Source organism: Nycticebus coucang, chromosome 18, assembly GCF_027406575.1.
Source record: "Nycticebus coucang isolate mNycCou1 chromosome 18, mNycCou1.pri, whole genome shotgun sequence".
Taxonomy (NCBI): domain Eukaryota; kingdom Metazoa; phylum Chordata; class Mammalia; order Primates; family Lorisidae; genus Nycticebus; species Nycticebus coucang.
In genome coordinates this window covers 1,986,869-2,012,431 of record NC_069797.1, presented here as the reverse complement: position 1 = coordinate 2,012,431, position 25,563 = coordinate 1,986,869, and the positions used below count along the sequence as shown (strand labels likewise).

The window sequence follows — 25,563 nt, the reverse complement described above, 5'->3', positions numbered from 1 at the left end:
CAGGCGCCACTCGAAAATACTCTTAATGGATGGCTGTTTCCTACGTTCTTAGAAAATGGATAATATGAGTATAACTCTTAAAAAAAAAAAAAGAAAATAGTTTGAGTTTGATTTTGCATATTTTAAATCAATGTTACATGTGTGCCCTTCACCCAGAAAGTGTAGGATGTATCCATTAGGTGTGAATTTACCTCTCCTTTCCTCCCCTCTTCAACCTATTGGAATTCCGTTAAATTTGGCTTCTATATATGCACATAAATGTTGATCAACAGGATTCAATTTGGAATTGAGTACATGTAGTGCTTGTTTTTCCATTTTTATGATGCTTCATTTAGGATAATGGTCTCCAATTCCAATTTAGATGTTTTTGTTTGTTTATTTATTGAACACTTACTATGGGTCAGTTTCTTTTTTTTTTTTTTTTTTGTAGAGACAGAGTCTCACTCTATGGCCCTCGGGTAGAGTGCTATGGCGTCACATGGCTCACAGCAACCTCTAACTCCTGGACTTACGTGATTCTCTTGCCTCAGCCTCCCGAGCAGCTGGGAATTCAGGCGCATGCCACAACGCCCGGCTATTTTTCTGTTGCAGTTTGGCCGGGGCTGGGTCAGAACCCTCCACCCTTGGCATATGGGGCCGGCACTACTTACTGAGCCACAGGCGCCGCCCGGGTCAGTTTCTTTTTAATGCTACCAAAACAGATGTACCCTATAATGTTCTAAAATTTTAAAAAAGGTGTATAAAGCTACCAATAGTAAGATACCCTTTATATAAAGTTTAAAAAGTGGCATAGTTAAGTCTCCTAATATTTAAATTTGTGATGGAAGTATTAAATGTGCATTAGAAGAATAAAAAAAAGAAAATATTCTTCATTTGCTTTCAAATTTGAGTTGACCTAAAATCAAAATAAAGAAAACTTAACCATGATTACAGAACAGATGTAAATATTATCAATTTTGTCAACTGCAAAAGCAAAAATATGGTCAGCAGAGGATGGAAAGGGGAAGAAAGGAAAAAGTGGAGGAAGGGTAAGGCACTAACATCCTCATCGACAAAATCAGGGACACAGGCCACAGCCCATACTACGGAAATGCAGGGTTAGCCTAAGTCGAAGAACCATGTCAATACTACTTTGAATAAAAAAATAAATAAAAATTGTATAATCAGCAGCATATCACTGAGGGGAAAAGCCTGATTAAATAATACCTTTGCTCAAAAGTATTTTAAAGGCTTTCTCTCACCATAGTATTAATTTCTCTATAAGTTGCTGTTCCTGGAACACTGCAATAACAGCACGATTATGTAGTCTAACAGAAAGTCCATTTCCATAAATGAAAAGGTGATTCTGTGCATTGCAGTGAGTGAAATGTAATTCTTACCATGAATAAATCGTAAATTTGCTTTTTCAGTGCTGCCACATCTTCCTTTTGACTTATGTGTTTTGATTGTTCTTCAAGCTGAAAAAGCAAATAAAAACTTTGCACTTATAAACAAAGTCACTTAGAATTACTTTAAATTCAGGACTATCCTTGAACATAGACATGGAAATTCTAGAAGTCTTCAATCGTCAATATTATGTGACTTTATGAATCATTAAGCTACACAAAATCCGTAAGAATTTAAAGATTTATTCTAAATAAACATTTCGAGAAAGGTCTTATTACTAAATTAATTTTCTTGGAAGTAATTAAAAAGCTTTTTTTCAGAATCCATTTAGCTAGTAAACAACCCAGCCCTTGCCATTTTCAGTTATGTTGCATGTGAGTCTGGATATTTATATTCCTCACCCTTAACACTTTCTACCCAGTATTAAAATTTTTTGAGGAATTTCTTCTCTCTCCTTCTAGAGTATAAGTTTTTTTAAAGCAGAGTTCGTGTCAGATTCACCTATGTTTTCTTCATGGTAAGTTCAAGAAATGTGTATTAAATAATAAAAATCAGTAAAATCTAAGTGTAACATGAAGCTAGAAACACAAACATATTAATACAAACACACACATGAGTTTTGCAAGCTGACTGACTCTTTAGTATTAATTACCAGACTAAATTGGTTCAGGAAAATCTATTACATGAAGAACAAAATATGTCTTTCTAACTACTAACTTACATCCCTTGGAACTGTGGGATTTATGGTTATTCACTCATAAAATGTCTATGCATTATCAACATGGACCCCAGCTTCCTCAAGGCTAAGTACTCTGACTTTGCATATTCTTCCCTTGGCCAGGTGGTACCAAGGGAAGGTTCTTACACACCGAGTCATGAGACTGAGAAGAGCGTTCTGACTTTAGGAAGAGAAATTGTGGGGAAAAAATGATTTTCTCAGAATCAGCGACATAAATGAATGGCAATAGTAATAAATGTGTACATTTTTGTCTGGTTCTTTATAGACTTTCATATAAATTACCATACTCTTGGGCAGCGCCTGTGGCTCAGTCGGTTAGGCGCCGGCCCCATATACCGAGGATGGCGGGTTCAAACCCGGCCCCGGCTGAACTGCAATCAAAAAAAAAAAAAAATAGCTGGGCGTTGTGGCGGGCACCTGTAGTCCCAGCTACTCAGGAGGCTGAGGCAAGAGAATCACTTAAGCCCAGGAGTTGGAGGTTGCTGTGAGCCGTGTGATGCCACGGCACTCTACCGAGGGCCATAAAGTGAGACTCTGTCTCTACAAAAAAAAAAAAATAATAATAATTAAAAAAAAATTACCATACTCTTCTGCATAATGACCACACTGGGCAAGAGGAAGTCTGGAATAAGGGAGAAAGCCCAAACTATATAGTAAGATGACTGTCAGTTACCATATTTTGCTGTATATAATATGCACTCCCATTGTTTTGGCTCAAACTTTCAGGGAAAATATCCTTCATTTTAATTTTTTAATTAAAATTTTTATTTGTTTATATTTAGGTACTTGTTTTTTGTATTATGAAAGAAATTTGTAAAAATACTACCTGGATTGCTAGGTATATGAAGAAAAAGTATATGTTGCTCTTCATTGGCTGAAAATGCAACTTCATTGCACGCTCATATGAGTTCAACCAAACCAATTACTGTATTTCAGGGTATTATTTTGCATGTGAATATTGTTATTCACTCTCTAGAGTTACACTTTCAATGCATAAGCATAAATAAAAGAATTAAATCATTCATATAGATACTGAATTAGTACTACCCATATACAATGTGCATCCTCATTTTTCCCTCAGAAATGTGGGCAAAAAGTTTGCATTATATGCAGCAGAATAGGGTATTAGCTGTGTGACTTAAACAAGTTAGTTATTTAACTTCTCTAGAATCCAGTCCTTGCCTTTAGAGGAAGAATATTTATACCCTCCTCAAAGATGGTCTGACAATTCAATTTTTTAAATTATCAAACAAGAGCTTAAAATAAGGTGAAAAGTCAGTAAATTATAATGAGTTATTGTGGTTGAATAAAACAGTTCATTATTAACCCCACTTTTACATATGAGAAGCTGAAGATAAGCAAGACAAAGGGAATTGTGACAGGTGTTACAGGGAAAAACCGGCAGAGTCTTGAGAAGGACTCAGACTTCCTCACTCTGACTCAGGTCCTCTCTTACTGCTCAGAGACATTTGGTCTTCATCACATGCTGCACAAGGGCAAGAAATTACATGCCTTTTTTTGTCTAAAGATTCAGGAAGTCACAGAAATAAGTGAAGACAGTTCCTAGGACAATCTGTGGCTCTGGGATAGACAGGAGATTGGTCCACTCAACTCTATAATCCAAGCATAGTATGTACAGTTCAATAACTTCTGCAAATTAGATATAAGTTTGACATTGATGGTAATTTTCCAGGAAGACTATTGAGGAGAATTCTTAAATCATCCCGGAGGTTTGAATTCTAATAGCCTAAAAATTACAGTTGATTGTCGCTTAATCTCATTACCACTTTCAGGGGTGATTATTTTTTAATTATTCACTTTTATTTTAGCTAAGGTATTTCATTATGGAAACAACTCACATGTGAGAAGTGAGCCTGGTGCAGTGCTGGAGCCAGCTGTAACAGCAGGGGACAGTCTACAGTCTTCTCAACTCTGAATTTAGTGATATCAGCTTGAAATCAATAAATGATGGAAATACTTATACCATGAAAATACACAAATGCTAAAAATCCCTTCCTTCTCCCCCTTCCACTTCCAGAGACACTTTCTGGCATGTCCCTGAGTGAAACAGACCCTTCTCATTAGAAACCAAGTATAAAGCAAAAGCCAAAACCCAATCACAACTTTTTCATATGTCAATAAACTCTCACCTCTTGCTGATCAGGGGTCCCCAAGATCTGAAACTTTCTCCTTAGAACAGCTATATTCATTTCATTTAGTAAACAGCCACCAGATACCTTCCATACACCTTGCAGGAAGCTAGGGTCAGGGCCAAGGGATAGATGACCCAGAAAGTCATTGTAACTGGGCCCATGGAGCAGACCACTGAACAGGGAGACTGGAGCACATGCGCTTGTGAGACTAAGGAAGCAAACTGAGGTTTGACAACAACTGCTCAAGAGGTCAGAAATATTTATCACATCTCTACAAAACACAAGAAGAACTCAGAGACGCTTAGAAAAAAGTCTTTCCATGGAGTCCATCTGACTCTGAACTCTGATTCTACCTGCCATATGATTCCAAAACGTTTCATTGTCAGTAGCATAGACACACGGCAACACCAAGGCTGTTCCTCAAGTATAGTGCCACATTCCTACCTTTTAAAGCTTTTTGTTGGTCACCTGCAGATCTCCCACTTCCATTTCATACTGACGCCTGAGGTCACTGAGGGCTTCCTCGGCTATACATTCTTCTGAAGGGAATAAAAGAGAGAGATTGTACTGATTTAAATAGGATCAGTCTCTTAAACAACCTCCCAACCCCCACAGATAAGAAAAATTCTGCATCAAACCAAGGCTGACTTCCATAGGGAGGGCAGGAGGAAGACCAGTGACCTGAAGACAGCTCTGCAGCTGAAACCCACCAAAAACGAAGAACTGCGAGACCCACAGCCTACATGCAGACCTCACCTGGGAGTGCCGCCTCTAGGACTTACTCATGTGACAGAGGCCGCAGCACAGCAATTAATTAAGCACTAATTGCTGTAATTAATTAAAAGCTACAGCCAAGCAAAGGGCTCCAGTGCTGGCCTATATCCCATCACGTCAGCGGGCACAGAGGGTACAGACTTCTTCCTAGACCTTATGCCTCATCTGAATTCAAATCACTGCACATTTCTGTGCAGAGTGCTTTCCCATAGGCAGGTGCTTCTCAAAGGTGTCCCTTCAAGTTGTGAAGCAGAGAACAGCAAGAGGGTCCCCTGGGAGACCAGAGGTTGCCATTCAGAAGCTCTCATGGACTGAAACATCTCCAAATTTCCTTTTTCTCTCTTATGTCCTATGTTCAGTATTCAAATGATTTTATATTGGTAGCCAGTGAAATTCAGTGTACAAATATTCGCTGATGCCCCATCTATACTAAGAACAGTTCCAGGCACAGGCACCGGGGACGTGGGGACAGAGCAGGGGACGACGCAAACCAATGCTCTCAGGTATTCTTGTGGGGAGTCAGGGAACAAAGACAGTTTCAGGAAATGATATGAAGAAAAACAAAATACAGGCAGATGTGCTGAGAAGCCAGTTGGGGGCATGGTAGGGCCTCTCTGCAGAGATGTCATGTTCCCACCTCTACATACCTGCCCGGGTGAAAGGGTCTCACTGCCTACTTATTGACTGTGGCATCTGGGAAAGCTACTTAATTCCTTTGTGCCTCCACTTTCTTGTTAGATTATTGTGAAGATTAAATTTAAAAATCCAAGCAAATTAAAGAATCCACATAAATTAAGGTAAATTAAATATTCCATGAAAATTAAATGATCCATATAAATTAAGTAATCCATCTGTAATTCTTAGTATAAAAGCAACATTGTCCTTAAAGGTTACTTGTTTTTTTCTTAGAGATAGGGTCTTCCTGTCACCCAGGCTAGAGTGCAGTGACATCATCACAGCTCACTGCAACCTGAAAATCCTGAGCTCAAGTTTTCCTCTTGTCTCAGCCTCCCAAGTAGCTGGGATTACAGGCAAGCAACACCACACCCAGTTAAAATGTTTCTATTCCTTGTAAAGACAGTGTGTCATTCTGCTCTCAAACTCTCAGCTTCAAGCAACCTTCCAGCCTCCCAAAGTGCTAGGATTATAGGCGGAAGCCACTGCACCCAGCCTGTGTTTTCTTTCTTTCTTTTTTATTAAGTGACTACCTTGACTTAATCCAGATTAACAGGTCATTATTTAATTATCATTTATCTATTGAAGGACATTTGAGTTATTTCCTGTTTGAGGCAATTGCAAATTAAGGGGCTATGAGTATTTATGTATAGGTCTTCATATAGGCATACACTTATGCCTTGGGCAGGCCACAAGTACGGCCCACTTCACAGGTGGATGAAGAAACCAGGCCTCACAATGAGGATTAATGATGCTTCTTGACATCAGAAGGGACATGGGATCAACAGCTACAAAACCAAATTTAACAACTTTCATGCAAAGCTAACTAAAGAAATTTATCGCTTATTTCATTCCCAAACTTCAACAGGGTAGAAGCTGGGACATCAGTAACCTAGGTGAGAAATGGTGGTGGTTCAGATCAAATCTTCACAAACTTCCAGCAAAATGAAATGGAAGGATGCAGCCCAACTCATTCTATAAGACCAGCACTAGCCTGGTACCAAAATCAAAGACATTAAAAGAAAATTACAAACCAACAACTCTTATGAGTGCTGATGCCAAAATGAGAAATTAATTCAAAATGATAATCTATGAAAAGGATAATACATCATAACCAATTGGGGGTTATCTCAAAAGTATGAGTTCATTCTAACATTCAAAAATCAATGTAATTCACCATATTAATAATCCAAAAAAGAAAAAAGAAAAGATCCCTTCCATAGAGTCAGGAAAGACATTTGACAAAATCCAAAATCCATTCCTGATTAAAATAACAACAGAAGCAATAACATCAACGAACTAAGAACAAAAGGGAACCTCCTCAACTTAACAAAGGGCAGATATGTGAGCGACAGACGTTACAGCATCCTCTCTGAATGTAGACCAGGACGACCTCTCCACTACCGCTAATCTACTTGCCAGTGCAGTAAGTCAAGAAAAAGAAAAACATCATGCATGTCACAGGGACCAGTAAATCGGATTTTATTCCTATATAATCATCAACCTAGAAAATATAATGGAATCTACAAAATATTTCAACTTCATCAAAATTAAATTTTTCTACTCTTCAAGAGACACTGTTAGGAGAATGAAAAGACTAGTAATAGTCTGGGTGGAAATATTTATAGATCAGGTATTTGATGAAGGACTTATAAAGAATAGAGAAAGAACTCGGCAAGGCTCAGAAATCAAAAACAACTTAACTTTGAAAATGAAAAAAATGTCTTTTAACAAAATATCTTTTAACAAGATACTTCTCAGCAAAGAAGATATATACATGGCAAATAAACACAGATCGACACTGTTAGTCATTAAAGAAATGCAACTGAAAATCCCAAAGAGATTCTTCTACATAGCTATTAGAATGCTCAAAGATTGGAATTCTCATACACTGCTGATGGAAAGGTACAGTGCCATAGCCAGTCCAGAAGTCAACTTGGCAATGTCTTAGAAAAATAAACATATACTACAGTTGACCACGCCATTCCACTCTGGAAATTTACTCACAAGAAATGAAAGTGTATGCCTACATGAAGACCTGTACATAAATACTCATAGCCCCTTAATTGCAATAGCCCAGAACTGGAAATAACTCAAATGTCCTTCAATAGATGAATGAATAAACAAACAGTGTCTCACCTACACAATGGAATACTACTCAGTGGTAAGAAAAAAAGATGAACTATCGATACCTAGATAAGTCTCAAAATAATCACGCTGAGTGGAAGAAGCCAGACCAGAAATAGTACATAGTGCCTAATTCCATTTCTATACAATTCTACAAACTTGAAACTAATCTACATTGACAGAAAATACAACAGCAGTTGTCTAGCAAAGAGGGGCAAAAAACGGGAGGAAGAAAGTCTTGTTATGCCTTCAAAGGGGCACGAGGAAACTTCTACAGTGGATGGTTATGTCCCTGATCACGCTTGTGGGGATGGTTTCACAGTGTGTAATATGAGTCTAAAATCACCATATTCCGTATTTTTTATTGCATGACAATTATATTTTTGTAAAGTTGTTACAATTTTTTAAAAATCTAACTGAAACAATACAATATGAGAAAGAGATGAATATGGCTAGAGGACCAGGGGAGGGCACCAAGAAGCCAAGACTTTCTCTGAGCTTTTCAGATTTTAGGACAGTGGAAAGGAATGGGGAGACAATCACCAAGGCAAAGAAAACAGCGGGAGCAAAAGCAGAGTCACGGGCAGCGGGCAGGCAGTGATGCAGCCGGCAAGACTCAGAGGTGAAGAACCGTGGGGAGCCCAGGGGAGTCATGTAGACAGGAGGGAAACTAGGGAAAATCTTCCAGCAGCCTGAGCATGTTAGTCCAGAGAGACCATGTTCAGAAGGGTGTAAGAAAGACGCAGGACAGGCAGGCAAAGAGGCTTCCTACCAGGGCCACAGCTGCCCAGCCTAGTGAGGTCATGGGCTGACCTGCTGAGGGCTCAGAGGCCACATCAATGTGGTGAATGACTGGCTGCATATCCCTTGCTGTGGAATAGAAAAATGTTGCCACAGATGCCACATGTTTGCCAGCCTAGGGCCAAAGCCCAAGAACCCAAGGCAGACGCTATAACTAACAAGACATGAATTTATAGTAGGAGCCAAGATTATATCCCCATTACCAGCAACAAACTTGGGAGGTATTTATAAGCAACGAGACTGGTTACCAGAATAACACAGGTATTTGATTAAGTATATGATGAATGAATGGATTAAAAACAGTGGATAAAGAGAAACAAGGCAGAAAAAAAATAAATTTTACTGTTTTTAGAGGAAAGTACTAGAAGAACGGGATACCCATTGTAGTAAAGCTGCACTATGAACCCTGAACCATTTACTGAGCTGATTATGACATCTAAATGCTTACTGAACTTGTAAACACAGAGGACAACACAGAGACCCAAGGTCATATAGAGGGTAAAGCCATATAAGATGAAGAATCTCAGAGGAACCAAAGGTACACGGAGCCACAAAGAGGAAAGCACAGTTAGTCACGGTGCAGCCACCACATCATAGACACTGTATCCAGTCACGGCGGGAATCCTTGTTAAAGCAGGTAGGCGGCATTACTCCATTTTTAAAGATGAAACAACAAGGCTCAGGAGTTGGGCTATTTGTCAGAGCCACCTTGTCCAGGTAAGGGCAGGGCCAGGGTACAAACCGAGGTTCCTGGATGCCACTGCTCAGGCCACGTGCCTACTATCTCACTGCTCTTCAGTGTTAACAGGGCAGAGGAATGCATAAAAAAGGAATTCTTAACCTAATATTAGCGACTCAAAGAAATATATCTATTTTCTGTTTTCAGTGAGCATTAACCACCCAAAAATATTTTTTAAGGAAAAAAATAATTATGTCTTCAATGAAAATCACTGAAAGTAGCGTGCAACTCTCAGCCCAGACAGGTTCCTATAATGCTGAGTTAAGGTGTAGGATCAACCCTCCGTATATCTGAGATGCACATCTGTGAATTCAAACAACCATGGATTGAAAATACTAAAATAAAAAATGATGCAAATATAAAAGATTAACAGCAATGTACATAGAATTTATATTTTGTTAGGTATTATAAGTAATCTGGAGATGAATTACAGTATACTGGAGGATGTGATAGGTTAGGGGCAAATACCGTGCCATTTACATATGAACTGGAACATGCAGATTTTGGTACAGCAAGAGTGGGGGGAATCCTGAAATGAACCATCTGTTCTGTAATGATGGATAACTATATTCTATTATAAACAATGAAGTTAGAAGACAGAATTTTAATTTCAGTGTAATGTACATTTAAAGCGGTCAGCAGAGACGGCAGTGAGACAGACAGGTGTAAGTTAAGCCACCTTCTCTGCTGAAGGCTAGCTCTGCCCTCTTCAACTTCAGCTCTCACAACCCTTCTTCATCAAGGCCTCTCATGCCCGACCCAGCAGCCTCCTCTCCCAGTCACTGATTGTCACCCACATTGTCTCTTTACTGTAATTGTCACTATCTGAATTTATCTGCGTTATTTATACATTTGATTATTATCTCCTCTGATCCTTACCCCACCCCTAAAAATGTCACCAGTAAAAATTCCCTTGGTAGGAGCCTCTGTGGGAGCCTGGGCTTGTGCTACTCACATCCTGACACCCAGAGGTGTGTCCAGGGCCCAGTACATAAAAAGTGCCTCATAAAGATCTGTTAAAGGAACGGCCAACCCCAGAAACATACGTCTTTCCGTGTCTTATGCTCCGCAGCCTGAATCCTCTGATCCATTTCCTCTTCCAACTCACTCCACTACTTGTCCTGGGCTCTGCAATTCAAAAGAATGGCTCCTTTCATTAGGTTCGTAGACTTACAACACAAAGAGAAAATGTCAAACTCATCGATGTTAAGCTCTCTATTTTACAGATGAGGAGAAACATAATAATATTCCCCCTTCCCTCTGCATAATCAAATGAGATTGGCAATTTGACCGTTTGGGCGTAAAATGATTTTAAAACTAGATATGGTCATGCACTTCTGAATAATGGGGATATGTTCTAAGAAATGAGTGGTCAGGATATTTTGTCATTGTGCAAAGATCACGGACTTTACCAACACAAACCCAGATGGCACAGCCTACTAAACACCTAAGCTACATGGTGTGGCCTCTGCTCCCAGGTTACAGGCACGTTTGATGGCAACACATATAAATTCTTTTGCAACGAGATGGCTGTTAAAATGAGTAAGATATCCCATGTGAGCCACCTGTGGCTTATGTGGACTGTTACATAGTAAGGGTTTAACAGGTTTTTAGCTTTCAGTTCACAGGAAAGGGCTGGTAACGAGGGCTAGAGATAGGGACAGCAGCATCGCTGTGGCAGCCACAGCATGAGGGGCTCATCCATGATGTCATCTACTAAATCTCAATACCCTGACGATGAGAATATTTTCATCCTCATTTTCCAGATATTGGAATGGACTCAGGAAAATTAATTAACCAGCCCCCAGGGTCTCAAATTTGTGAGTTACAAATCCAGGCTTTAAATGGGGTCCTGTTTGCCTTTCTCAAGTTTCCGATCTGTAGCCAGATATAAGCTAAATCTATGAATTGTTTTATTGAACATTATTTGTGAAGAGTTTATATAATGACCAACTGATTGCTGACTGACCCTATAAATTTCTGTATGATTCAAATTTCTCTGTGCTGATTTAACTCAGGAGGACCACCTACATCATAATGTGATCATGCAGTTTACTCCATCTACCACCCCTGTCGGGGAGCAGGTTAAAGGACACGCTCTCTATGCCACTGAGAAAGGAAAGACTCCAATACCTCTTCACTGCAATGGCCAGGTTTTCCATTTCTGTGCTTTGAAGTTTAATCTCACGAATAAAATTCTTTATAACATGTTCATATGGCTGAAGTAGACCTGGCTCCACGAGGTTGATGTTTTGATAAAAGGTACTAACTTGTTCTTTTCTGCGAAAACAAACAAACAAACAACAACAACAAAAAAACAGGTAAATTAACCAAAACAATTAAAAAACAAAAAGGAAACAGAGTAGAATACTTGTAAGAAAGAGAAACATTAAGAAAAAAGAAAGAAAAACCAGTGATTAATAAAATGATCCAGAAGGAAGGAAAGACGACAGTCAGAAATACTGTTGCTTTTTTCTCCACATTAGGAAATGGAGGCCTTTGAGGGAAGAGGAAATGAACCAGAAGAGCCTTGAAGGGAAGTAATTTTTTGCCACTTCTGTTTTGTTTTTTAAAAAGAAAGGTAAATAAATTTACAGAAAAGCTAAATACATTAAACCAGTCACTTCATTTCATGTTTGGCTAATCCCTAATAAAATATTTTCACTTTTATGGTCATAAGAGTGGATATACACCTATTATTTATAGTCAGTTAAAATGACTTCATATAAATTCACATTTATATGTGTATTTGCACTGCTGTTATTCACAATACTCCAGATACCAAACGTGTGGATTTTTTCCTCCTACCAACCAATTCTCCACCTTTCTGGACACCTCTGTGAATCTGACAATTCAGTTCAGTTCTGACAGTTAACTACCCAGATTTAGCACGGACCCCCACAGGCTAAGCATTCAGTCCCATAAGCCTGCCCCTCACTTCAGACCCCCATCATGAGTTCTAAGTTGCCACCTGTACTTCTGACCAACTGGCTATAAATCACGGGCTCTCATGACATGCTCCACAGGTTCCATGATTTGCTAAAACAGCTCACAGAACTCAGGAAAACACTTTGGATTACCAGTATATTATAAAGGACACAACTCGGGAACTGCCAAATGGAAGAAATGCTTAGGACAAGGTATGGGGCAGGTGTGGTGAGTGTCTCTGGGAACTCCACCCATGCCAGCCCCTCAGTGTGTTCTTCAACCCAGAAACTCTCCTAATGCCATTGTTTAGGGGTTCTATGGAGGTTCTACTGAGTAGACATGATAGACTTAATCACTGGCTACTGGTGAGTAACTCCGTCTTTGGCTCCCCTACCCTCCCCAGGTCAGAGGTGGGGCTGAACATTTCAACCATCTAAATCAGGTTTGAGCCCTTCTGGCAACCAACTCCCACCCTGAAGCTACCTAGGGGCCACCAGCCATCTCATTAAAGGACATTCTTGTCATTCTGGAGATACCACTGGTTTTAGGAGCTGCACGCCAGGAACCTGGAACAAAGAAAAAATATTTTTCATATTGTAGCTCAGTATTTACATGTGACAGCCTCTTACCTATCATTTAATACTTTTTATTAAAAGACAAAAGTTTTGGGCGGTGCCTGTGGCTCAGTCGGTAAGGCGCCGGCCCCATATACCGAGGGTGGCACGTTCAAACCCAGCCCCAGCCAAACTGCAACCAAAAAATAGCCGGGCGTTGTGGCGGACGCCTGTAGTTCCAGCTACTCGGGAGGCTGAGGCAAGAGAATTGCTTAAGCCCAGGAGTTGGAGGTTGCTGTGAGCTGTGTGAGGCCACAGCACTCTACCGAGGGCCATAAAGTGAGACTCTGTCTCTACAAAAAAAAAAAAAGACAAAAGTTTTCAGAGGCATTTCAAAAGAAAAAGTCACCAGATTCAGATGCTGAACTGACAAAGGAACGGAGCCAGTTGGTGAGGCTTAGCCATGTCCTTGACTCAAAGGTTAATGGCTAATGCACTGAGTGAAACCTTGCAGTTGTCCAATAATGCACCTTGATGTTTAATGAAGTCTGTAACTAACTGCTACTGAGGGGTGCTATCATCCTGTGTGGACTGAATAACCACACTATTCCTCCCCATAGCAAAGCTTCTCTTCATCAGAAGGGCTGCATACTGGCCTCCTCAGAGGTCATGCAATCCAACCTTCCTTCTTCTGATCCTAGTGGAAAGGCATGCTTGCTAGTATTTAACATAAGCTGTGACTGAGTTGTAATAGTAGCAGCACATGCAGCCTTATTAAAAAATTACTTTTAGTGTTTGGATAATTCTTAGATTTGATGATCTGCCTCTGATGATTTTGTAGTTACTTCTCCAAGAATGCAAAAAGTCGTCTGTCTCTGGCCCCTGGTATGGAGACTACTCTTCTTTGGTGTTTGTCCAGTGCTGTTAAAACCGCTAGGCAGGCTCTACAGGAGGGGGACTTTTTAGAGCAGGGGTCCTCAAACAGTGACCCGTGGGCCACATGAGGCGGTGTGATTGTATTTCTTTCCATTTTGTTTTTTTACTTCAAAATAAAATATGTGCAGTGTGCATAGGAGTTTGTTCATAGTTTTTTGTTTTTTTTTTTTAACTATAGTCCAACGGTCTGAGAGACAGTGAATTGGCCCCCTGTTTAAAAAGTTTCAGGATGTCTGTTTTAGAGTATTGCACAGCCATCTACACTGGCTAGTGATTCTAAAGTTGCAGCCACTGAAGACCTCTTAAATCCTGGGCACAAAATTCACACCCATCCACTCAATCAACATTCCCTGGGCGTTTGTCCTGGTACTCTGTCAAAGACAGCCTGTTAAGAAGCTGCAGGAGTGCTGGGCATAGTGGCTCATGCCCATAATCACAGAGGCCAAGGCAGGTGGATTGCTTGAGCTTAAGAGTTCCAGACTAGCCTGAACAAGAGTGAGAACTCATTTCTAAGTCTCTAAAAGCAGTAGGGTACCATGGCAGGAACCTAGCTACTTGGGAGGCTGAGACAAAAGGGTTACTTGAGCCCAACAGATTGAGGTTGATGTAAGCTATGATGCCATGGCCCTCTACACAGGGCAACAGAGTAAGACTATTTCAAACAAACAAACAAACAAACAAAAAAAAAAAAAAACAAGCTACAAGAGCATGAGAAAGAATATGATAATCCCAGACCTTAGTACTTAAAAGGCATGCATACAGCTATCAACTGCAACAGATGACAAAGATACATGATTTACCTATTTTTGTAATAAAAATGTTCTCTTTAGGGTAATCAGTACAGTCCACGTACTGTGCTAAGCAATTTGTATGCATCACATGTGAATGCTCACAACAATGCTATAAACCCATTTTGCAGATCAGGCAGGACTAAGACCTAGCTATGGGCTCATTCCCCATTCACATATTGGAATCTTAAACCCCTAGTATTTCAAAATGTGGCTATGCTTGAAGATAGCATCATTGAAGAGGTAACTGAGTTAAAATGAAGTCTTTAGGGTGGGTTCTAATCCAATGTTCTGGTGACTTTATAAAAAGAGGATATCTGGAGCCAGACACAGATAGAGACAGCCATCTACAACTTTGGAACCAAGTTCAAGATTGTAACACTTGCTGCAGGACAGCCAGTAAGTCAAGAGACAAGGCGTTGGGGAAAGGAAAGCAACTTTTCCTCAGCCAGCAAACAGGAGCAGATGGCAAACTAACGTCCCCCATAACTATCTTAAGTTCATATGTACTTGGGGCTCTTTTTATGAGAAGGGAAGGGGAAGGAGTTGTCAGCTGGGCATCAGTGAGGGGCTGAGCAGGTTGTAAAACTTCTTTGCTCTTGATCAGTTAACTCTGGAGGGTGAACTGGATGTTCTATGAGTCTTTATAGTGACAGTGCTCCTTGTGCGTGGACCATTTTTAATCTCGTAGGAGTTAATTTTGGAACAGTCTTGGCTGTCACCTTTCTCCTAGCCTACATGCAGAGCTATGCAAAAAACTTAAACCTAAAGGATATCATTTCAGAGGGTCAGAAGCAAAATGGAGCTAGTCCTGTTACGCCCATCAACGCCTCAGAAGAAACCAACACTGCCCACACCTTGACCTCAGACTTCTAGCCTCCAGAATTGTGAGGAAATCAGTCTGTCGTTTAAGCCACCAAGTCTGTGATATTTGTCACCATGAATACCTAGGCTGCCGTAGCCAACAAGTATTGTATAGTGCCCAAGGTCACACTGTAGTTCATGCAGAACTGGGATTCACAGTCTCACGCTACAGACCTCGTGAACGACGGTAGCATCAGACTGCTTCCCAAAGGTGTTAAACATCTGAATGCTGGTAGAATAAATGGGGCTCAAAATCATTCCCCAGACCTATGAAACACTCTAAAACATTAGGTACACATTATCTCTAAAACCATATTATGACCCCAAGGAATGTCCATGTGGCAAAACTTGCCCAGGTTTGCTCTTATCAATACACTGCTTGATCTGTGAGGAGGCCAATTATGATTCAAAATAATCATTCAAGTGAAATATTAATTAACCTGCAGGAGTAAGTCACTTTTTCAGTGATGTAAGACACAGACAATTGCACAATTTGGGAGGCTGAGGCAAGAGAATCACCTAAGCCTAAGAGCTGGAGGTTGCTGTGAGCTGTGACACCAAGGCCTTCTACCGAAGGCGACAAAGTGAGACTCTGTCTCTAAAAAAAAATAAGAAAAGAAAATTGCACTCAACCCCTCCCATTGGAGTTGAGTACAAACACTGGTTGCAACAGTGAGAAATAATTATTAGAGAGCAGTAGGGGGAAAAATCTACTCTTAGGTTGTCCCCTGTAATTTCAATGAATCATTAACTTCTCTGCCTTTGCCATTTACTGAAATCAAAGCACACAAACCTGTTCTTTAACAGAAATCTGACTGCCAGGGATGATCATTAAGATAGTGTTACCTGGGGTCCTTGATCACTGGCTAACTGCAGAAAATAAAATGTTCACACGTGGATGTCTCAGTAGATGCCCTCAACTTTCTAAAATGGGAAGAAAGATAACGATGCATAAATTCTCTTGGGTCACATGCTGGTTCCGGAATTCATCACAGAGAATTTCAGGAATAGTTTACAGTGAACAATACAAGTAGATTAATATCTGCCACTGACAGAAAATATGTTACATGGTTAAAGGCTGAGCCAGAGCTGCATAGATAACTCCACTATCCTTTTCATCACAAGGCACACAGGGAGATTTGATTTCCCAGAACCGCTGGGCTGGCTGGTATGTTAGAGGCACATGACTAGTTCTGGTGAAGGGAACAGGTACAGAAATGGTGTGTGTTTGCCAAATCCATGCTTGGCCCCTAAAATCTTTTCATCCTGTGTGAGATCTTCAGCTCTTAATTCTTTCCTGTTTCCCCTTTCTTTCTCATTTTCTCTCTCTCTCTCTCTCTCTCTCTCTCTCTCTCTCTTATTGCTACAAGGATTGTCCTCATTATAAAAGACTACTTGAAAGAAAGCATGACTAAGGTTAAAATGAGATAACCTTACCATACTTAGTTTAACTAAGCCACTATTATCTGCAGTGGAGCACCTCCCCACCTTCCACCTCCTGCCCTGTCTGCCTATATTTGTGAAACTAGAGAACCACCTGGATTATTCTGAGAGACTGTAACATAATGTACTTGGCCATTCTCACATCTGATGGAAAAAGCGAAAACAAAACAAAAACAAACAAGAAACCCACTTCAACATAACAAGAGATAATACCTGGTCCCTCTGTTTACACCTGAAATGCTGTGACTACACAGGCAGTAGAACACTTGGGGATCCTTCTACTTAGCAGAGTTGGTGCTGGTAACCTTTTACTCCCCTCCAAGGGTGTAGTAGTCACTGGCCTCTCCTGGTACCCTGCTCCTGACATCAAAGGTTAAAGAGGCAGAAACTATACAATGGCCACCCACAGAACTCTGTTTTCTTCTGGGCCTGACCCATTTTGGCACATGTGAGTGCTCAGAGGGGCTTGGAAGCACTTTAAATTCATTAAGACCCAGAGCCTCACCTAAGGCAAATACACTTGGACTCAAACACCATGTAGACCTGTTTACAGGTGTACTTGACCAATACTAGTTAAAGATTAAGGGTCAAGTCACAAGCATTCATCAGTCAAGACAAAAACAGTCTCTCCATGTGCTGAGAGAGCCACCAACACTAAAAATAATTTTTGTCTCAAAATATCAAAATGGAAATTCAATTAGAGAAAAATGTACCTTGAATTAACCAATTTTAGATGCTCAAAACCTAAGCCTACTTATCTTCTTGCTCAATAAATTATATGATGAATTGTGTGAGTGACAACAGTAATTACTGATGAAAAATTCACAACTTTTTAAAATATTAAAATAAAAAAAAAAAAGAAAGGGCAGTGCCTGTGGCTCAAGGAGTAGGGCGCTGGTCCCGTATGCCGGAGGTGGTGGGCTCAAACCCAGCCCCGGCCAAAAACCACACACACACACACACAAAAAAAATTAAAATAATCCCTAGGAATTAGGCATCTTAAATAGCAAATATTCCCACTGATGCTGAGATGGAATTTTTTTTTTTTTGTAGAGACAGAGTCTCACTTTATGGCCCTCGGTAGAGTGTTGTGGCCTCATACAGCTCACAGCAACCTCCAACTCCTGGGCTTAAGCGATTCTCTTGCCTCAGCCTCCCAAGTAGCTGGGACTACAGGCGCCCGCCACAACGCCCGGCTATTTTTTGGTTGCAGTTTGGCTGGGGCCAGGTTTGAACCTGCTACCGTCGGTATATGGGGCCGGCACCCTACCGACTAAGGCACAGGCGCCGCTCTGAGATGGAAATTATATGTACTTGAAGAAAAGATAGGTGTACTTAAGATGTATAAAAATTTTAAAGGGTCACACATTTTCATAAGATGTAACATTTTACTTAAAATATCATACATATATTTATGTTTGTGTATCAGTAATGCAATTAAGGCTGGTATTTATAATGGCTAGATACCTATGATCTCCAGACACCCCTGGGAAACAGTCAAGTGCAGACAACTCTACTCCCTTCTATAGAACATGAAAATCCAGCAGGTTTATTAGGAAAATCACCCTTAGCTCCCAGGACTTGCTGCTTGAGAGCTAACTATTTATCTATTTATTCAAACTATGTGTCATACAGAGGCAGTTTTTGTGGGCAAAAGCAAATAGTATTGAATGTCAATATCTTCATTTTATAGTAACAAATGCCTCAAGAAAATTGATGCTAAGATCTTAATAACTGAGCATTAGAAATTGAAATACACATGCACTATAGGTGATCCTGGAAATAAAATGCTAAAGAGCAGGCTGAGTTCCTACCTGCCTGACTAGAAGGAAGCTCACACTTGGTTGGAATGTTCTGGAAAGATTACCTAAGAGATACTCTGACAGCATAGTTAGGGAAGCCTGACCCTCTGAGGGGAATTACCTAAGACAGGTGTAGACATTAACTAGGCACAAAGCAGACAGGGGGCTGGAGTGTCCTGCTCCAGGCATCAATAACCACAGGTGTGCAAAGCCTCAGGAAGAGGGAGTTGGGGACAGCAGAGGAGCCTCCCATTCTCCAGATGGGGTTAGAGACCTCGGCAGGAGCCAGATGAATGTACCGGGCCTGAAAGCACAGTAAAGACACAGGGCAGGGGAGGGTAATCTGCAGGGTGGGAAGCCAAGGAAAGATCTAAAGCAAGAGATGGCATAACTGAGTTTGCATCTTCACACAGTTTTGGCTGGAGTGCAGAATTAAAGAAAGGATTCTGAAATAAATATTCAGAGATAAAGATAAAACTAAGGCCATTATCATTTAATCTGCAAATATGAAACTTCAGTTGTCACTAGTTTCTTCTTGACTATAGAACTGGTAAAATTATGAACAGTTAAAATCTGATGGAATACTTATTCCTCTTTGGGGGTATGAATAAGGAGTATTTTCTTATTAATGTAGTATCAGTTGACCATTTTAGATGCCCTGAATGAACCACACTATTATTTAGTTTTTTTTTTTTTTTGGCCAGAGCCGGGTTTGAACCCGCCACCTCTCATACATGCCGCCGGCACCCTACTCTTTTAGCCACAGGTGCCAACCTCACACTATCATTTAGTTAAGTATAAAAGCTTAAACCTTTCCTCTCACACAAGCAAAAATTGATCTCTTTAAAATATACTTTCATTAAATAGTATGCATACTTCCAGAATAAACCCAAATTAACTCCGAAAAAAAAATTCCATGGGCCAAATTCACCTAAGTTGCTAGAACAGGGCAACATTAGTTCTCTTTCTAAAGGTCAAGTTTTACTTTCTAGACAGGATGGCCTCTGCCCACCAAGAGAGCTGCCTTTGATTGGCAGTGGTTCCAATCTGTATTCTCAAGATAGGTCTCTCCCTTCACTAACTCAGCTATAGGATGGCTATCTGGCCCTCTGTTCTAAAGAAAAATCATCAATGGTCTCTTCAAGTTGGCCCCTGCAGACAGCTGGCTTGGAGAGACAACATGGTCCAGGTTGTCTGACCTCCATTTTGCTGCTATTTGATCAGAGGGGGATCTGGCCCAGGCATTCAACCACCAACATCTCATCCAGGGCCTCTTCCCCAAACATCTTTCCTGCAGATAAAATTCCTTCTGGAATCCTATTACACTGAAAAATATTTTACTTATGTAAGTATTTATTTGGATAACATTTAAAAGGTTTTAAAATGGAAGTTTTCTGAAAGATGATAGAGTTAACTAAATCCATTCAATTCAATGTCTAGAAACAATTCAGAATGCAAATTGCTTCCCATTTAAAATCACTGACATTTGGTTACTGGGAGGCTCACCAACGGAGGCAGGAAGATAGAAACAGCAAGAGGTATTGTGCTGAAAGTTTAGAGAAGGTACAGCCTCAAAACAACTGAGGACTTCTAAAGTTATGAATGAATAAATAGTACGCAGGGTAAGTGGAATGGTCTGGGTAAATTTTAAATGCTTCCTGCACCACATCTAAGCTTTATGACCCAGCGAAAACTATCTAACCTCTTGAGCATCAGTTTCTACCACAAAGTGAGTATAATAATGAAACCCGCCACATAGAGTTGTTGTGAAGACACATACCTAATAAAGCACATTGGGCACAGCATAAGGTACATTGGGGGTAACTATTAAGTGTCAGCCATTGCTACCATCTGTTATTATTCCTGACTCCAGAACTGAGTTAAAGACTGTGGCTGTGTCCTGCCTGCGTCCATGTGGTGTTTTGGGAAAAGTGTTAACTGGAAGAAGGTCATACGGTATCAAAGCCCATGGACAGAAAGGTCTTATGGGAACAAAGTTCTGCGGAAACAGAAAAAAAAGAGAATTAGGTCATGCCCAAGGTCAGCCTGAGAAGGTTTTAGGCTGGGTGGATGGGTAAATCTTTTCTGTAAAGCGATAGGTAGAGGACAACTTAGGCTTTGTGGGCCAAATCCTCACTGTTACAACTACTCATCTCCATCCCTGTAGAGTGAAACCATCCCTAGACAATACCTAAACAAAGGAGCCTGGGTGTTTCCAATAAAATTTTATCTGCACAAATAGAGAGCCAGATGGATTGTGCTTTGCTGACCCCCTTAACAGTCTACTCAAAAAGGCCCTGTGCACGGCAATGCAGACCTCACTGCTCCATACCTAGGGAAACAGGCTTTTCTTCACATCCTGGCCCTAGGTTCAGATCAACTTTTTTATATACATAAGTTTATGCTGTCAATATCACGTTATTAATATGCTATATGTGTGTATCTATAATGTAGGAATGTACACCTCTTTATGTAAGAACACTTACCCTGCAATGCACGTTTACTCTTCTAGTATTTTTCTGCCAACTTCCCTTGAGTCAAGCTAAATGTAGGCATAATCTAGTAATATTTAGTGCAAGTGAGTACACTATAGTTATTTTTCACTGAAAAATTCTATTCTGGCAAGAAAGACAGGGGTTGGGGAGAAAATAAACAATGGAATCAGTTTCAATATAAGATTGCCTTCCTCAACAACATCTGTTACCTTTCCAGGATTGTCTAGGAGCAAACTGTCCTTTTTAAAATTTATCCAGAATTTCCATTTTAATCAAAAACTGCATTGCTATTAAATGTTATTAAACTATGTACTAAGTTATTAACAGGTGTATTAAAACAAGCCAGGGTGAGTTTTGTGAATCGCCACTTTCACCTAGTAGCGAGAGACATCCTTGCAATGAAAAGACTTCTCGTTGATACCTAGCTAAATCAGGAGATGATCTGTGATACTAAACCCACCTCTCCTTTCCTGACCCTTTCCAGGCACAGTGTAACTATGACATTCCTTTCAGGACCAGGTAACAGAGTACTCACGGATAAAACAAATTAAGGCTGGACAAGAGAAGCTGAAGACAGATAACTCCTTTAGAGCTCAAATGGGGCTGGAGAAAGATCAAAGGCAGCAGCTTCTGCTGACCACCTGGAGAACCAGCCAGTTGTGGACTGGCTCTGCAAAATGTGTGATGCTGCCAGGTGGCTGTGTGGCCCAAATCATGGGGATTCACAAGCTCAGTGCATGTTAAATTGGTATAGAAAACAGAAGTTAGACAGTACTGTCATACAGAAATAAGCTCATGCTACGATCTTATTTAACCTTCTTTTTTTTTTTGGTATAGTTAAAACGTATAATTATTTCACTGAATGGCAATGCTTTTATATTTTGCAATAAACCCTTTTGATGGCAATGGCCTCAAAAAACATGCAAAAAAGATGCATGCTTAATAAAAAGCTGAGTACTCAATTTGCTTTCCTTGAGAAAACTGATAAATGTGTAACTATTCAAAATGTTTGACTATCATAACCAAGAGAAGACTAAGGAAATATGACAACTGAATATAATATAATGTCCTGAATGATATGCTGGAACAAAAAGGGGGGGGGGCATGAAGGAAAAGTTGAGGACATATGAATAAAATAAGGACTTCTGTCATTAAATTTTCACAAATGTACTGCCCCAAAGCAAGATGTTAATACTAGGAGGAAGTGGGCATAGGTTACATTGGAACTCTTTGCTTTCTTCCCAAATTTTCTTTAAATTTAAAACCATTCATTAAAAATGTTTATTTAAAAAAAAATAAAACTTGTCAACATTTATCATCCATCATGGAAATTATCAAGCCCCTGAAAACCAGAAGATATAAATCTCCTGAAGAAGTAACAGAATCTACATATTTTAAGAAAACTGTATTCACAGCCTATGATTTTACTGAAGTGTCTATGGAAGGTACATTTCTATATCACCTGTGAAGCATAACTTACCAAGGATCAAGAAACTATTCTAAACTAATTTTGCATAGTTTTGATTTCAAAACTTTATTGTATAAATGCAAACAGGAAAACAATAGCGGGTGAAGTCATCTCCATTAGCAGAGAAAGCTCTCATCCAAGGTGAATGAGGCTAGTTTTCTATCAGCGAGTGCAACAGGAGACTTCAAATAGAATCAGTTGTGTTCATTCCAATCATGGTTTGCTTTTTTCCAACCACTGAGTGAAATCAAAGTTAAAGCTTTTGGAAGTTCATCTGGTCGAATATAAAATGCCCAGCCTTTGTATAAATACTATTATAAATTCAGTGAAAAATAAAAGAGTACTGTGGTAAAAATTCTACTTTTACTGAATTAGGAAGTCTGTGAATTAGAAATGCACCTGGAAAATATCCACGTAATTTAATCCAAATATACTGACATTCTGCCTCTTTTATTTTACATGAAATAAAAGATGTAGCTATCAAAATTTCCAATGTATTTACACACATGATTATACTATCTAAACTAAGCATTTTTGTGATAGTCATTTCGTTTCTTTGCCACCTAGCATCCTTCAGGTATTGGAAATGTTTGAACCTTTGAAGAACTCCTAAATGTCTTATGTTTCATCACATTTTGTCCCAAGTCAGTAGGAAATTTTAATCATATTACTCAACAATAGGAGCTATAAAAGCTACTTTCAGTTTATTAAGCTTTCAGCAGATTGAAATTAGTTGAAAACTAAAACTGAAAACATGAAGACACTAAGAAACTAAACAGATTAAATGAGGAGAGCTCAAATGTACACATTTAATTGAGATTCCGTAATTGTTAGTCGGAATGTCTCAATTCATAGGAAAAATCTTTTGTTGGGCTTTTCTTTCATTGATTAAATATATATTCTGAGACAGAAAAGAATGGAATGAAAAGTCCTACGATTGCAAAGCATATAAGTATGGAGAAAATATTTAAATCGTAAATGAAGACTGTTAACATACTTCACAAGTCTTATCTTGTAAAAGTTAGGAAATGTGTCAAGGAAAATACTTTCGAAGGAGGTAAAGACACAGAACTTGTGACAATCAGGTAATTATAGACTCAAATATTTATGTGTTAGTATTTATACATGTCAATTACCAAAAAAGGAAAAAAACTGAGAATATCCTCCACTTATCAGAATTTGGTCTACACTGATATTTCAGCACTTGGGTATTAAAAATATTAAAATATTTTCAAGGTATCCAACCAGATTATTTGAGGACTATTTTGCTTATTTGTGGTGAAGGATATTGCAAAAAGTATGCACAGCTCATCAGCTTTCATTAGTGTTTGTGTATGTAAGATGACCCTTGTTCATCCAAAGTGTGGCAGAAAAAAGGGTGGATACCTCTGATACCTAGAAGAGTCAACTGCTGTCAACAATTTCAAATTGAATTTGAAGCATGTAGCCCCAGAGGCCTGGACTGCATTAATAACCATAAAATGTAACTCTAGAGAAACTACAAGCAATATTAGGGAAAAAGTAAAATATAACAAGACCATATGGAGAGAATATTCTTCAGGAAAGTGTCAGTGTGTATGGCATTAGAGTCAGATACAGGTAATTAACTGATGAAAATACTTACATATGTTCTAGTACTAAGTATTCTGTTTAATTTTTATTGTTCATAAACTTGATATGAAGATTTTCTTTGCTTTAATAGACCTAAACTTTTCATTTATGTTAGAAAAGTTTTTAAATGTTTGAATAGAACTACTTATATAATAAAGGAATTTGTCAAGACAGAATAGTATTTCAATAAAATTAGATAACTTAAAGAATAGTAGTTCTTTCTCCTCATTTTATTCTCAGACAAGTCCTGCTTTGGGGAATCAACTCTATGTCCACTCTATTTTCCTATTTTACCTCCTTCACCCTCTCCCATTCTTAGGTACTCAAAGTCTTCAAGTATTGCCTACTTTTTCAACAAAGGAGAAAAAGTCCAGATGAAACACATTAATTTGGCTGATTTCACATCATCCCATCCTTTAACTATTTTTTTCCCAATTTTTGAGACTGAAAAAGATTGAGAAAGAGATTTATCTCTTGCTAATCACAGCACAGTTTTAATACCAGTCTCTTATCAGAATCCAAATCTTTTGTATTTCTTATCTAGAAAACAAAACCTGCACATCTGTCAAGGCTGTCCTGAGAGTTGCCTCCACAAGAAGTCTGGACTGTTCCAGCCACCGGAAATCCCTCCCTCATATCCCGGCCACACTTCATCTGAGTTCTGCGTACTGAGTTTTCTTTAAATGGTTTAACCATCCCTGTTACCCTATCAGTCCCTCAACCTTCACAGCATCTAGCCCCAGAGGCCTGGACTGCAGTAATGAATGAATAAGGCAGGAGGCCGGGAGAAGGAGGAGTCAGTGTGACCTGGAATGGAGATGGGAAAGTTTTGTGCTGGGCCGAAGGCAGGCTCAGAATTCTCTCAAAGAGAATAAAGAGGACAGTGGTGGGAAGGAATGAGCAGTTGAATCTCATGGGCACAGGGTCACCGAGGGGACGAACTGTAGGAAATGGGCCTGCCCAGCTAACAAGCGTTCCCTTGCATCCCCCAACATGCTGCTGCCTTCTCCACTGATTTTTCCCTTTTCTTCTAGATGCACCCAATATCTACCACATAACCACACTAGTAACACTGAGAAGAGTGCAAATTTTTAACAAGAAACTATTCTGCTGTGCTTTGGAATTAATATTTCCAAAACGGAGAGGCCCCTTTCACTTCCTTCCACCTCAGATTTATGTGTTTTGCAGGTTGATGTTGCTGAAATATGAATTCCTGGTGAATGGCTAAACCAATGGTTTGAATCCTGAACGTATTTTAAATATGGGTACACTTTTAACAA

The 25,563-nt window shown here is 39.6% G+C and overlaps 1 pseudogene; it reads right to left on the bottom strand.

Annotated features, from left to right (window-relative positions):
- The window catches only part of LOC128570214 (ras and EF-hand domain-containing protein-like), a 37,839-nt pseudogene that overhangs the window by 8,807 nt on the left and 3,469 nt on the right, over positions 1–25,563 (bottom strand).